The following is a 13,617-nucleotide window of genomic DNA, read 5'->3' on the forward strand; positions in this document are numbered from 1 at the left end:
TGTGTTTGATAAATGACATAGACTCATATTTATTTATTTTTATTTTACTTTATTTTTTTATTTTTGAAAAATTTCCTGGTTTGTTTCATAATAGTGAGAGTAGGCTAATAAGTATCTACTGAGTGCCACTATGTATGGAGAAGTAACCTGGACTTCATTGTTGAGGAGCAAAGGAGTAGAAACCATTTCTCTTTATGTTTAAGAATCTTACCATTTATTTGAAATAAGGCGTGCGTCTGAGAACAATTACAAAGCATCTTGGCAATATATTCCTTAATATGCTTTGAATTGAAGGCACATGTTCCAACTGTTGGCACAGTAAAGAGGAGAAAATGGAAGGGAAGTTTCTGTTGTTTTGAGTCTTGAATGAGCTGATAATATGCTTTCCCAAGGCAGCCTCAAATATTAAGATTTATTTCAAAGCCTTAAAACCAGAGTTAGACACATTGGAGCTAGAGGACGTGGACTAAGGCCTAAAACTGGGAACATAAGGTACAGAAGAACAAGAGAGAAGTGTGAAAACTCCCTGAGGCAATGCCTGATGTGAATCAGGTACTTTAACCTCATTACTGTGATAATTCCACGTGATCCTGTGTTTTCTTTCTACTGATCAGGAGACTGAGGTTCAGAAAGGCAAGGTAAATTTTTTCCAGTTAGTAAGGGCCAGAGATGGATTTGTTGACTTCTTTCTAGGTCTACCTGGGTTAAAAAACAACAACAACAAAACAAAACAAAACAAAACAAACAAACCCAAAATTCAGTGTGAGTGGTGACAAATGGTACAAGTTGAATGCAGATCACCGATTCATCCTTCTATAGTCTGAACTCAGTGCTAAAATAATTAGCTGAGATCACTATCCATTCTAACTGTAAGGGAGCAATAGAAATTTGGATAGAAAGTGCTCAGGCAATGGATTCCAAGCCTGGGAGGCGACCTGTCTATGCTTCTTATTCCCCCAGTAGTTTTTGTAAAGATTTTGGCCAGAGAGAAACTGCAGAGCAACTTGAAAGCTATATAAAGCAAATGTGTAATAGTGTTGGCAATGTTCTGAAAGTAGCTACCAAGAATGCATACTACAGGGAGGAATGAAAAACCAATTTCTGGCTGAAATCCATTTTGAATGGAAAAGCTTTTAATGGATGAATTATCTTTCAATAAGTTGTTGGTTTCCATTTAATTGCCATTATTTGCTATTTGATTTGTAAATCTTTACGCTTGTACATATGTGACTACATTGGGAAGCATTGGAAGTTTGTTTATGAACTGTGCCTTCTCCTTTCTTAAAGAGTAAATATCTGACTCTTTAAGTCTCTGCACCCTCTTGCCTTGTGATTTTAATTTGTTCTGTATAATATGTAGCATGTATCTTTTTCTATTAAAATTTGACAACTTGGTTTTCCCTATCTGATCTTTCCTAATTAGAAATTACATGGGTGAATCAGAGTCCTTCTAATCTACTATGTAAATATAGGAACTGAACTTCATGCACTTATCAGGTACCTTTCACAGTTTTTGTAAAACAGTGAGGCACGAAGCCATGCCTGAGAAGCATGCAGGCTATTCCTTCAGGCGATACTCTCCCACTCAGATTTCTTGTTTACCGATTTCTGAAGATGTCTCCAGCAGTTGTTCCTGCCCGTGGGCCATGAACTCTTGTGAGTGGGAGGGAGATGGAGTTATTCAAAGGGTGTGTAAATTCACCCCCCCCACATACACACATGGTATAGTGAATGAATGAATTACAATGGCCTTTTAAAAAATTACTAAACTCATAGTAGTTTTTAATCATAATCTTTTCTCCGATTCAGCAAATGATAAAAACACAAAATTATCACATAGAAGTCTGTGAAAGTTTTTGATGTTAAAAAAGTTAAACTTCATAACCAAAAGATTATGCTCTACCTCTATTCAAATCATTTAAAGCACTTATTACCATTTACCACCTGGAGTATGGAATTCCCAAAGGTGATGGACTTAATCTTCCTTCACTTTCCAAAGCAAAAGCATGAGCGTCTAAAAACAGTTAATTTCCCCCCCAATACTTATATATCTCCCTCTTTTTTTTTTCTATTCTCCTTGTATTGATCAGCAATATTCTGTCATGGTATTCCTGTATTGTCCCTGAATCAAAGAGGTCATATTTTATTATTTATTACATTTGACTATTAGTTTCAGATAGAACTTCTTTACCATACTATAGAAACACTCTTCTATTTCTGATTCACCTTGAATTAGCAAAAATGAGGAATAGATGCTGAATTTCACAAATGTCTTTTATTTATTTTTATTTTTTTTGAAAATTTTTTATGTTTATTTGCTTTTGAGAGAGAGAATCAGCACAATCAGGGGAGGGGCAGAGAGAGAGGGAGATACAGAATCTGAAGCAGGCTCCAGTCCAGACTCTGAGCCATCAGCACAGAGCCTGATGAAAGGCTTGAACCCACAGACTGTGAGACCATTACCTGAGCTGAAGTCAGACGCTTAACTGACTGAGTTACCCAGGTGCCCCTCACAAATATTTCTTAAACATCTGTATAGGGATCTACTTGATCTAGTGTTGTAATACATTAAATCATATCAGACACTTCTTGTTTATGGTTCTTTCTTCCTTTTTGAAGTTGGAGGCCTTGATTTGTTACTCTTTTAGTTAAGAATTCATAAAAATCATCCTCACCACCATCATTGTATTTTTCCTTTTTTATTATTTGCTTATTTGCCTATACTTTTTCTTGTTTGTGTTATTTGCCAGCTTCATCATGTTTTCCTGTCAGGTTTATGAAGGTTCACAAAATTAATTTGGAGCATGTTTATCTTTTTCTGTGTTCTCGAAACTGTTTGTATCCACAAGGCAGTGAAGTATGGTCATTGAGCCCATGGGCTTTGGGGACATATACAGACCTCAGTTTAAACGCTGGCTTGTTCACCTGCAGGTTTTATGACCTTGGGAAAGTTATTTAACTTGTCTAAGAATGAGTTTCATTACCTATAAAATGTAAACACAAGCATCGGTTATCGATAGGCTTTGTGAGATTAAATGAGATTATACAGGCAAAGCCTTATGACAGCTCTTGGCTGGTTGTAAGCATTAAATAAATGTGTCTATTGCTAAGATAATGGTGATAAAGATGGTGATGATGATGATGATATTGTTATTGTGTGGAAATTTTTTCCTTGAAATTAGTTGTGTGTAATAATGGAATGACTTTTTAAAAAAGAATTTTTGGACATTCATTTTCCCTTGCTTCTTTAATTTTTCCCATTTTCCTGGACAAATTAATTTTAATGATTATTTTATTCAGTAATTTTTAATTATTGTTTTCCAAGAGAAATTTACCTATAGATTATTGACATCTTCAAAATTGTTAGGCCAGGTATATGGTATGCTTTGTAAGAGATATAGATCTCTCCTTCTCTCCAGATACAAACATATATATTTGTGTGTGTGTGTGTGTGTGTGTGTGTGTGTATAGTTTATATACATGTTTATATTTACATATAAAAAGCCATCTATTTTTCTGTTTTCTTTTTTTTCCCAATATATGAAATTTATTGTCAAATTGGTTTCCATACAACACCCAGTGCTCATCCCAACAGGTGCCCTCCTCAATACCCATCACCCACCCTCCCCTCCCTCCCACCCCCCATCAACCCTCAGTTTGTTCTCCGTTTTTAAGAGTGTCTTATGCTTTGGCTCTCTCCCACTCTAACCTTTTATTTTTCTGTGTTTTCATATTCACCCTAATTTTTATTCAGGAATACTGTGGTTTTTCTTCATACTCTTATCATAGTTTTATTTTTAATCTTTTTTTCTTTAAAATTTTTTTTAACGTTTATTTTTGAGACAGAGAGAGACAAAGCATGAACAGGGGAGGGGCAGAGAGAGAGGGAGACACAGAATCTGAAACAGGCTCCAGGCTCTGAGCTGTCAGCACAGAGCCCTACGCGGGGCTTGAACTCACAGACCGTGAGATCATGACCTGAGCCGAAGTTGGACGCTTAACCGACTGAGCCACCCAGGTGCCCCAATCTTTTTTTTTTTTAAGTTTATTTATTTTGAAAGAGAGAGAGCAAGCATGAGCAGGTGAGGGTCAGAGAGAGAGGAGAGAGAATCCCAAACAGGCTCTGCACCGTCAGCACAGAGCCCAATGCAGGGCTTGAAATCACGACACAAACTTGGAGATCATGACCTGAGCTGAAACCCAGAGTCAGATGCTCAATCAGCTGAGCCACCTGGATGCCCTGGTTTTATTTTTATTGTTATGGAAAGAAGATATTAAGCCCATTTTCAAATTGTTTACATTTCCTGCTTTTAAAATTATTTTCTGCTTCAAACTATATTAATTTTCCCAAGCTTTTCCTAAATTTGTATTTCTACCTTTTTAGATACAAACATTCGTCACTTATTATTTATTACTAATTTTTGATTAATCGAATCATTTAGAGATGTTGGTTTACCTCTGAGTACAGTTGTGATTGCATGCCACAAATTTTTCTATATCCTGTTTCCACTATCATAATTTTTAATTATTCCATTATTTTATAATTTTGGTTTTTATATTCCCTTTGATCTTAGAGCTATTTGGAAGAATAATTATAACTTCTCAAGTTTTTATTTTGTTTGCTATCATTTTGTAATTTACTTCCAGTTTTCTTGCAGACATCAAAGAATAATGCCTATCTTTTGCTTTGGCAATCGTGATTTTTATTTTGATTTAATAAATAGTTAATTTTAGTAAATGTTCTATGAACAATGAAAAGAAAGCAATTATTTTTTTGTAGATCATGGAGTTTGTAGAATATACAAAAATGCATGCATCTACATACACACATACACTCATCCCAACATACATTATCAGTCATTATTATTTATATCCTATTACCTTGTTTTGTTTTTGTCACTTGTTCCTTTAAGAACAAAAAGAAGTATGATAAAACCTACTCACTCTTTTTTTTTTTTTTTAATATTTATTTGTTTTTGAGAGACAGAGAGTGACAGAGCATGAGCAGGGGAGGGGCAGAGAGAGAGGGAGATACAGAATCTGAAGCAGGTTCCAGGCTCTGAGCTGTCAGCACAGAGCCTGACGCCGGGCTTGACCTCACAAACGGTGAGATCATGACCTGAGCTGAAGTAGGATGCTTAACCAACTGAGCCACCCAGGTGCCCCTGCTCATTCTGTTTTTATTATGATTCTATAAATTTCTCCTTATATTTCCAGTATTTTTCTTTATTTACTTTGATGTTATATTATCTACAGCCTGAATATCAATGACTAGCATAACTTGTTAGTACTACTATTACAAATACTAAAAAAAAAAAAAAACGTTTTGAGCATGTATCATGCAGCAGGTATTGAGGTGGGTGTTTTAAATGAATTTTTTTTACTTAGTACAACTCTATAAGATAGATACATATATTTACCACTTCCAATGAGTATTCTGATAGATTGTATTCATTAAGAGACACACAGATAAAACAATTTATTGTTTTACATAATGTTTCTTGCCTTTAATGATACCTCCTTAATGTTAATATCGTGACCCTTGCTTCCTTTTTGTTTGCAGTTGCCTTGTATATCCCTGTCTGTCTTTTAACATTTAATCTTTATGTCATTTAGTGTGGTGTTGGTATATAGTCGATACCCTACAAAAGAATAGTTGTGGGATGAGCAGTCTTTCAGAGTCACTTTGTTTGGTATATATGTTTTCTAGAAGGCATATAATTGAATGTTGTTTATGATGAGTGTGAATAGATATTAGGGGAGTTTAACCCACTTACAGTTATTGTGTTAACGATATGTTTAATTTACTTCTGACATTTAGTGTTTTGTTATTTTTTGTTTCCTTTAATTTTCTTTTTTGCTTTTACTACTGCCATATGGACTGTGAGTTCTTTGATTAAATATACATACAAATTCGTTTGGAGAGTGTACATCTTGTTTTTATTCCACTTTTGATTGACATCTGGCTTGTCCTGCAGCTGAGTGCATTCACACTGTTGGCACAATAATTGGAGTTTCCATTATAGCTGCTTCACAAGGCTTTACGTGCCAGCCTACAGTAAATCATGCTGACGGTCATGAATTTCTCTTTTTGTTTATGATCTCATTTGAAATAATTTATTTTTTTGAAAATGAAACATATTTTTATCACACAATGTAGTCTTTATTAATTTTGTCCTAATCATATAACAAATGTTAAACGATATGTATTGATTATCTGTTATGTACACAGTGCTGCTGAGCTATGTGAATTTGAAGGAGAAAGAACACAAGCACAAAGTGGTATTTTTCTCCGTTTTTTTTTCATAATGTATTTTTTATTTTTTATTTATTTTTTAATTATTATTATTTTTTAATATATGAAATGTATTGTCAAATTGGTTTCCATACAACACCCAGTGCTCATCCCAAAAGATGCCCTCTTCAATGCCCATCACCTACCCTCCCCTTCCTCACACCCCCTATCAACCCTCAGTTTGTTCTCAGTTTTTAAGAGTCTCTTATGCTTTGGCTCTCTCTTTTCTCCCTGTTTTTAACTTGCTTAAAGTGTAATTGACAGGAGAACTAGATGTATATCCATAAAAAAAAGCTGAAAAACTCAAAAGCTAAAATATAAGTGATGTCACTGGCACTGTGTATAAATAAATGCTAATTGAGAAACATATGCAAAATGTGCCATGAATTCGGAGGTCAGAAACATTGCCTAGGATTGAAATAAATGTTCAGAGAGATCTTCCCTGAAGAAGAAGGAAAACATCCCAAGGTGGTGGATAGTGGGGAAAGGTGTGGAGATGGGCATATACATACCATGTCGATGGGATGGCAAGCAAATAATCATGGTCACTTCAGAGGTTTCATGGAATTGGAAATGCTTATTAGGGTAAAGGATTCATTCTACAAACACATGTCAAGCACTTAGTACCAAGAGAGCATACAGAAGGCGCTTAACCAAGTGTAGGGCAGAGGCTTGTCAGAGAAGGCTTCCATTTGGAAGTACTGCCAGAATGGAATTGTAAGAGACAAGCAGGAGTCCAATGAGTAAAGGTTTCAGTCATGGGTGGGAAAGTTGGAAAGAAGTGTTTTTTTTTGGCAGAGGAGAGCAAAGATATGAAGGCTTACGGGTGAGAGAGCATGGTGCTTTTGAGAACCACAACCATTTTTCTATGATTGGCATATAGAATGTGAATGGGAGAACTTGGTGAAATAGTTAGAGGGAGAAAAGCTTCCCCACATCATGAGGGCTTTGGGTACCACACTGTAGGCTTTTGGACTTTATCTACAAGGCCAGAGGAGCCTCAAAGTGATGGAAAGTGGATTATAGACAGGAAGATTGAAAGTGGAGAGATGGGTTGAGAGATTAATTCAGGTGAAAGATGTCTAGGGACTGCACAGAGGCAGTGGCCATGGGGATATATTTGAGAGTGATTAAAACATTAGAAGTGACAACCCCGATATCAAATGGGTAAAGGAGCTAGAAATAGGGCAGCCACAGATTATTCTTTGAATGCTGCTTCGAAATTAACTGGAATATGTTTATCATTATAGAAAAACACATGAGAAAGAAAAGGTTTGCAGGCCAAGGTGGCATTGTGGGGTAGGTTGAGATACTTTTAGGTTTTATACATATGGGTTAAATGTTTTCTTCTTATGGTATTTTCCTACCGAGTTGAAAGTAATGGGGTTTTAAGTGTCAGCATTTCCTTAAGATCGTCATGATTGTATAACACGTATAACACTGGTAAAATTACTAGGTCAATAAAATATGTGTAAATGCACAGACTTGTTGGTGAGACAAAAATTTATTTAGCTACCAATCCCATAAATGGCCAAACAATTAACAATAATAAAGTCTGTTTCAGTAACAAAGCCTCGCAAAGACAGGGAGATGTGGATGCCTTTCAACAAAAGAAATTCCTTTCTTCTCAGATGACATGTAAACTGATGTCATTTCTCATTCCATAAAGAAAAAAAAAAAGATGAAACTTGCTATGGTTCACAGTATTCCAATGATGACATTCTTCCTCAAAGCAGTCTAAAAAAAGACATTGTGAACAAACTTGTGCTTCCTCTGCCAGAAATGCATGCCTGGCTATAATGCAAGCCTTTCATATTCAACCATTTAGATAATAGTTTTTACATGAACTTTCATAACATTTATTTACTGCCATAAATGAATGGACCAACCAGGGCTGAAGGCAGGAATCCAGTTCCTCAGCAGTTAGATTTCTCACTGCATTATCTCAATTTTATCAAGCTTTCTCTGAAGTAGTATTTCCTGTCAGTATTTCATAGGCAATGTGAAATGTACGGGTATCTCAGTTTAGAAGTTTTACAGTTCTGCCTGCTTGTGAAACACATTAGCCTCACTCCATGAAGATCATGCTCTACTTACAAATATTTTGACTACCCAGAACACCCTTTTTTTAAGGGTGTATCAACCACATTTTCCTTCCCCTCCCCTCTTGCCGACTGATTCACACTCTTCTATGAATTGTTGCAGCAAAAAACCAACCAACAAACAAAACCAGGCAGACTGCCTATTTCTGAAGACAAGACTTTCTGTATGTTCACCTGGGTAAAATGGTGACCTGTGCCTTGGGCTGATCTGCTAGTGAGGGTTTAACCAGGATAGATGTGTTGATCACTAATGGAGGAAGACATTTTTGTATGATAGGTTTTCCGTTGACATAGTAGAGGTGATTGATGGTGAGCCTGGTCTGGAAGAGTTTGAACTCAAGGTAGCTCTGCTAAGCAGACATCTGACTTGTTGAAGTCCTGCCACCCCCTCTAGTCCCTACGTGCTGAGGCATGGGGTTCCCTCGGGTTGAGCTGGTTAAACTGGACAAACAACAGTCTCCCAGAGCAGACTCTGGGGCCATGGCCTGGAGGCTGGCTCCTGCCCTGGCAGGAAGTTATGCCCACGTGCTTGCCTTCCTCCTCTCCCACTCTGTTGGTGCCAGGCACAACCAGACAGGAGCAGAGGATGGCCATGGACAGGACAATTGGTGCTTGACTCTGACCTGCTCCAAAAGCCCTATCTCCAGAGCCTTCCCAGCTCATGGCTGGCCTCTATGGGATGGGCTAGGATTATAGAGCAAATTTCTGGAACCTCACCCTTGGTGGCAGAAAATGCAGAACCAGATGCAGCTGTGGAAGAAGCCACTAGATGGTTGAAAAAGGTAAAAATAATTTATCTGTTAAGATAAAATTTGAACTGTATATTTTCTCTCCTAAAGTAGTCTAATTGCTTGAAGGGGGGGAAAAACCTTAAGACATTAGAAGGAAAGAAAACAATTGGAATCTTTTACTTGGAGAAAGCAGAGAAAGGCCTTGTTGCTAACATTTGCTGCTCTTAGAGCTAAAATCAAATCTCTGATGTCTGTATGAACAGAGATGCATAGAATGTAAAAGATTCCCAGATACCGGAGAACTCCCAAGAGCTTCTATTTCATTCTCTAATTTCACTGTCACCTTTATCCACCTCTATGCCTATTTGCTGAATAGGAATAAAGAGGGAAATTGAGCAAAATTTGTCTTCACAAAGGGCATAGGAGAATGGGGGAGTCATTTCCATAAGAGGTAATAAAAGTTATGATACAAGTTTGGTTTCTCTGGAAGCACTTTCACTGTCTTCATAGCCCTAGTGCCTTGCACAGCTCTTGACTTGTAGTTGTTCTTATTTGTTGGATGTTGTATTTGGCTGCCATCAACATGAATTTGAGCCATTTAAGCTAATTCTTTACACACTAACTCTTTAATACAGTTTCATTTATTTAATTTATTCATTCATTCACTGGCAAATACTTAGAGGCAGAGCTACTCTATAAGACCAGAAGCATATGCAATGAATATTAGTGCAATTCCAGCCTAAATGTTGACATTTGCATAGGTAATATAGAAAGTGGTTTATTTACAAGTGAAAGGATATTGTGTTTAGGGGTTGTTTAGTGTATTAAAAGATAGGCAAAAAAATGTTATGCAGAAGTTTGTGTGATTAATTAAAACAAAGCTATTATATGGTTCACCTCCCTCTGCTAGTGAAGATATAATTTTGTTTATAAGCATCTCAATGCTATAAAATGACTTCAGAACATTCTGGAGAATGTCTCTCTTTCTACTGAATTCCATTTAAGTAGCCTCCGAGGGGCCCTCCATCCCCAGCCTAAAAGATACCTTCTTCAATTCTTGCATATTTTCTCCTTTACAGGAATGATATGTGCTGACTCTGCTTCTTTACCTCATAGTTATTCATTTAAAACATTATGAAATATTTAAGACAATGTGTATAGAAGAAAATAGTCAAGACTCATGTTTCAACACTCAGCTGAACAAATAGAACATTACCAGTAACACTGATGCTCGTGGGCACCTATCCCTACTCATATCTCACTTTCTCCCAGTACACAATGATGCCACCACTATTCTGAATTTGGGGTGAGGTAATTATCCTTTCCATATAATTCTTTTTTTTAAAAGATTTTATTTTTTGTAAGTAATCTTTACACCCAACGTGGGGCTTGAACTTTCAACCCCAAGATCAAGGGTTGCATGCTGTCCCAGCTGAGCTGGCCAGGCACCCCCATGTCATTCTTTGTAATAGTACTAAGTATGTATGTATGACTAATCACTATGTCATATTATTTGCCATACTTTTAAGCTTTGCACAAATGGTGCTCTACTGAGTGTATTTTTCTGTGACTTGGTATCTTCTCCATATTTTCAGTCATTATTGTGGTAGTGAGATTCATCCATGATGATAGTGTTCAGTGTTGTATAAAATTCCATGGTTTATTTATATACTCTCCTGCTAATGGCTATTTCGTTTTCTTGCAACTTTTATGTCAAGGAGTCAGGGCAGATATCAGCACTATCACTTGGTGCAAACAGGGACTCACTGGCAGCAAAGTGGGAGATGGTCTCCCAGTATCCTTTCCAGAGGTGTGTTTGAGCTCATGTGCATTTGGATGCACTAGGGATGAGTTTTCTGCAGAATGGATCCACCAGTGGGATGTCTCCATCCCGTTGCTCTCCCTTTTGGTGAGCTTAACAGGAGAAGACCCTTGTAAGAGTTGGGGATGGTCAGACTGTTCTGGTGTCAAGCAGTTTGAGGATGAAGTATGAGTTGTTGGTAGTTGTTAGGCACATAAGCTACCTAACACCTGGAGTTTGGGGAACCCATGGGAAGTGTAACTCCTCCTTCTTGGAAAGGCCCCTTTTATTCAATTAGTTTCTTACTGGGAAATTTGGAAAGTTCCTTATTGATTATCACTTGTCACCCCAAACCAATTTTTTCTTGTTTCAAATAATGTTGCCGTGATCATGTCCCCTTGTGTCCATATGCAAAAGTTTTTAAAGGTCTATATTTAGGAGTAGAATTGCTGAATTATAGGGATTGTGCCTTGTCAGATTTACTGAAGGTTACCATTTGGTTTTCAAATTACTGAACCAGTTTATACTCCAACCAGTAATACATTAGAGATCCCATTGTTCAAGATCTTCTCTAATGATTGATATTGTACAAATTTGTTTAAAAATTTTTTTTCATTTTATTTATTTTTTTTGAGGCTGGGGGAGAGATGGAGAGAGAACCCCAAGTAGGCTCTGTGCTTATAGCACAGCTTTTTTTAAATTATTATTATTCTTAATCACTGTGGGCTTGTATTCTTTTATTTGTTGCCCTTAAAATTCTATATGTACGCTTAACTTAATGCAATAGCAGTGTCTTCCCTTATGAAAAAAATCTCTTATAAACCTCTTAGTGTTGTAAAATATTTTAGTTCTACCTTGTTTTTGTGCTTTCCTAATTTGACGCAATCCTGTGGCTATTACATGCCAATGCTTGATTATATTTACCTATGCATTCATCAATTTCCTTGTCCACCGTTCATTTCATACTTTCTGTACTCATTCCTTTAGTGAAAGTATATTCATGGTAAACTTGAAAATTTTTGCTTGTCAGAAAATACATTTTCTTTGACTTCACTGCTGAGTGGAAGTTTAGGTAGGTAGGAAACTGGATGTGGGAGTTACTCTCATGGCTTCTGAGAGATCTGCTATCATTGGAATCTTAATTTCTTTGTGTCATTCTAATATGTATATGTATATATATATATATATATATATACACACACACACACACACACACACACACACACACATACATATACACACACACACACACATACATATTTGAAGGTACTTTCTCTTTGGCTGTTTTTAAGGTCATGTTTGTCTTTGGTGACCCATAGAATTGCTATGGTATTCTAGGTGTGGATTAAAAATATATGTATTTACATTAAAAAGGATTTCCCCTTAAAATTTTTTGTACTTCCCGAATCTGAGTGATAGGAGAAGATAGGATTCAGTAGGCAGAGAGGGAAAGATTAGGGCCTGAGGTCCCTCAATGGGGAAAAATACCTATTTTGGAACACTGCTGGGAGTGTCTGACCATGGCAAGCTCCCTTAAGCATAAGGATCCTCTTAAGAATGTAACAGACCCCAACTACTCCCCTCAGGTTTCCCCTCTGGAATTTGATAAAAGACCTAAGTATGGCCATAGACCACCCCTCATACAATGGAAATGATCCAATCAGGAATGGACAACCCAGCACCTAGAACTACCAGCACCTAGAACTACTAGCCAATAAGGGTAAAACCTGAGGAGGAACAAGGGGAAAGGGAGGGGGGAGGGCTGACTAGAACCTTATAAAACAAGGACCCTCCCTGTAGTCCTTGGGCATTCACTTTTGAATGTCCCCTCTCTGTAAAGAGAGCTTTCCTACTATTCTAATCTTATATTATAATAAACTTTTGCCTGCTGCTCATTTTGTATCCACCTCTTGATTCTTTGAGGTGGTGAGACAATGAATCCCAGGTATTGTGGTAAAAAATCCTGCAACAAAGGCTCATTTGACAAGATGTAGGAAAAGAAGTTCAGGGTACCTAGTTAAACTTGGTATGTCCCATGACATACTTAACTTGTCCTAGATTTTCTCTGGCTACTCATGGTTAGATGATGGGTAGGTTTTATTTTCCTGACAAGACCTGAGGTTGATAGGATCATTTTCCAGATTGTCTTCTTTTTGTAGGTGAGTAGATTTTTTTTTTCCTAAAAATCCACCATTTCATGGAGCATCCAGTCTTTTTTTTTTTTTTTTTAATTTTTTTAAAATTTATTTTTGAGACAGAGAGAGACAGAGCATGAGCAGGGGAGGGGCAGAGAGAGAGGGAGACACAGAATCTGAAGCAGGCTGCAGGCTCTGAGCTGACAGCACAGAGCCCGACGAGGGGCTCAAACTCACAGACTGTGAGATCAGACGCTTAACTGACTGAGCCACACAGGTGCCCCTGGAGCATCCAGTCTTTCAAAGGTCTTGGGTTTTGTGGGCATCTAAATTTGAGTTCCCCATTTTGTGGAGGTTTTGTGACCTGTTCACCAAGTGGTTCTAGGTCCCTGGAAGGGGAAAATTCCACCCATGTAGTGACTGATTCAGCATTTGTTTTCCTTTCTGGGTGTGTTGTTTTTGTTTTGTTTTGTTTGCTTCTTGTTTTGTTTGTTTGGTTGGATAGGTGGTTTCCTTTTTAGCTCTTAGCATTTTTCCCCTTCCTTTCAAGTGA

General features: G+C 37.2%; 1 protein-coding gene across 2 annotated transcripts in view; it reads left to right on the forward strand.

Moving 5' to 3' along the window:
* Nucleotides 1-13,617, forward strand: part of NCKAP5 (NCK associated protein 5) — a 980,982-nt gene that overhangs the window by 26,732 nt on the left and 940,633 nt on the right. The window contains exon 1 of one of the 2 annotated variants that reach the window (XM_058715465.1): nt 8,927-9,179. The exons of the other annotated variant lie outside the window; for it this stretch is intronic. The gene's annotated coding sequence lies outside the window, so the exon portion shown is untranslated. Of the gene's footprint in view, nt 1-8,926; nt 9,180-13,617 lie in introns of those variants that run through there. 2 annotated transcript variants of the gene reach the window in all.

Source organism: Neofelis nebulosa, chromosome 2 (genome assembly GCF_028018385.1).
Source record: "Neofelis nebulosa isolate mNeoNeb1 chromosome 2, mNeoNeb1.pri, whole genome shotgun sequence".
NCBI lineage: Eukaryota > Metazoa > Chordata > Mammalia > Carnivora > Felidae > Neofelis > Neofelis nebulosa.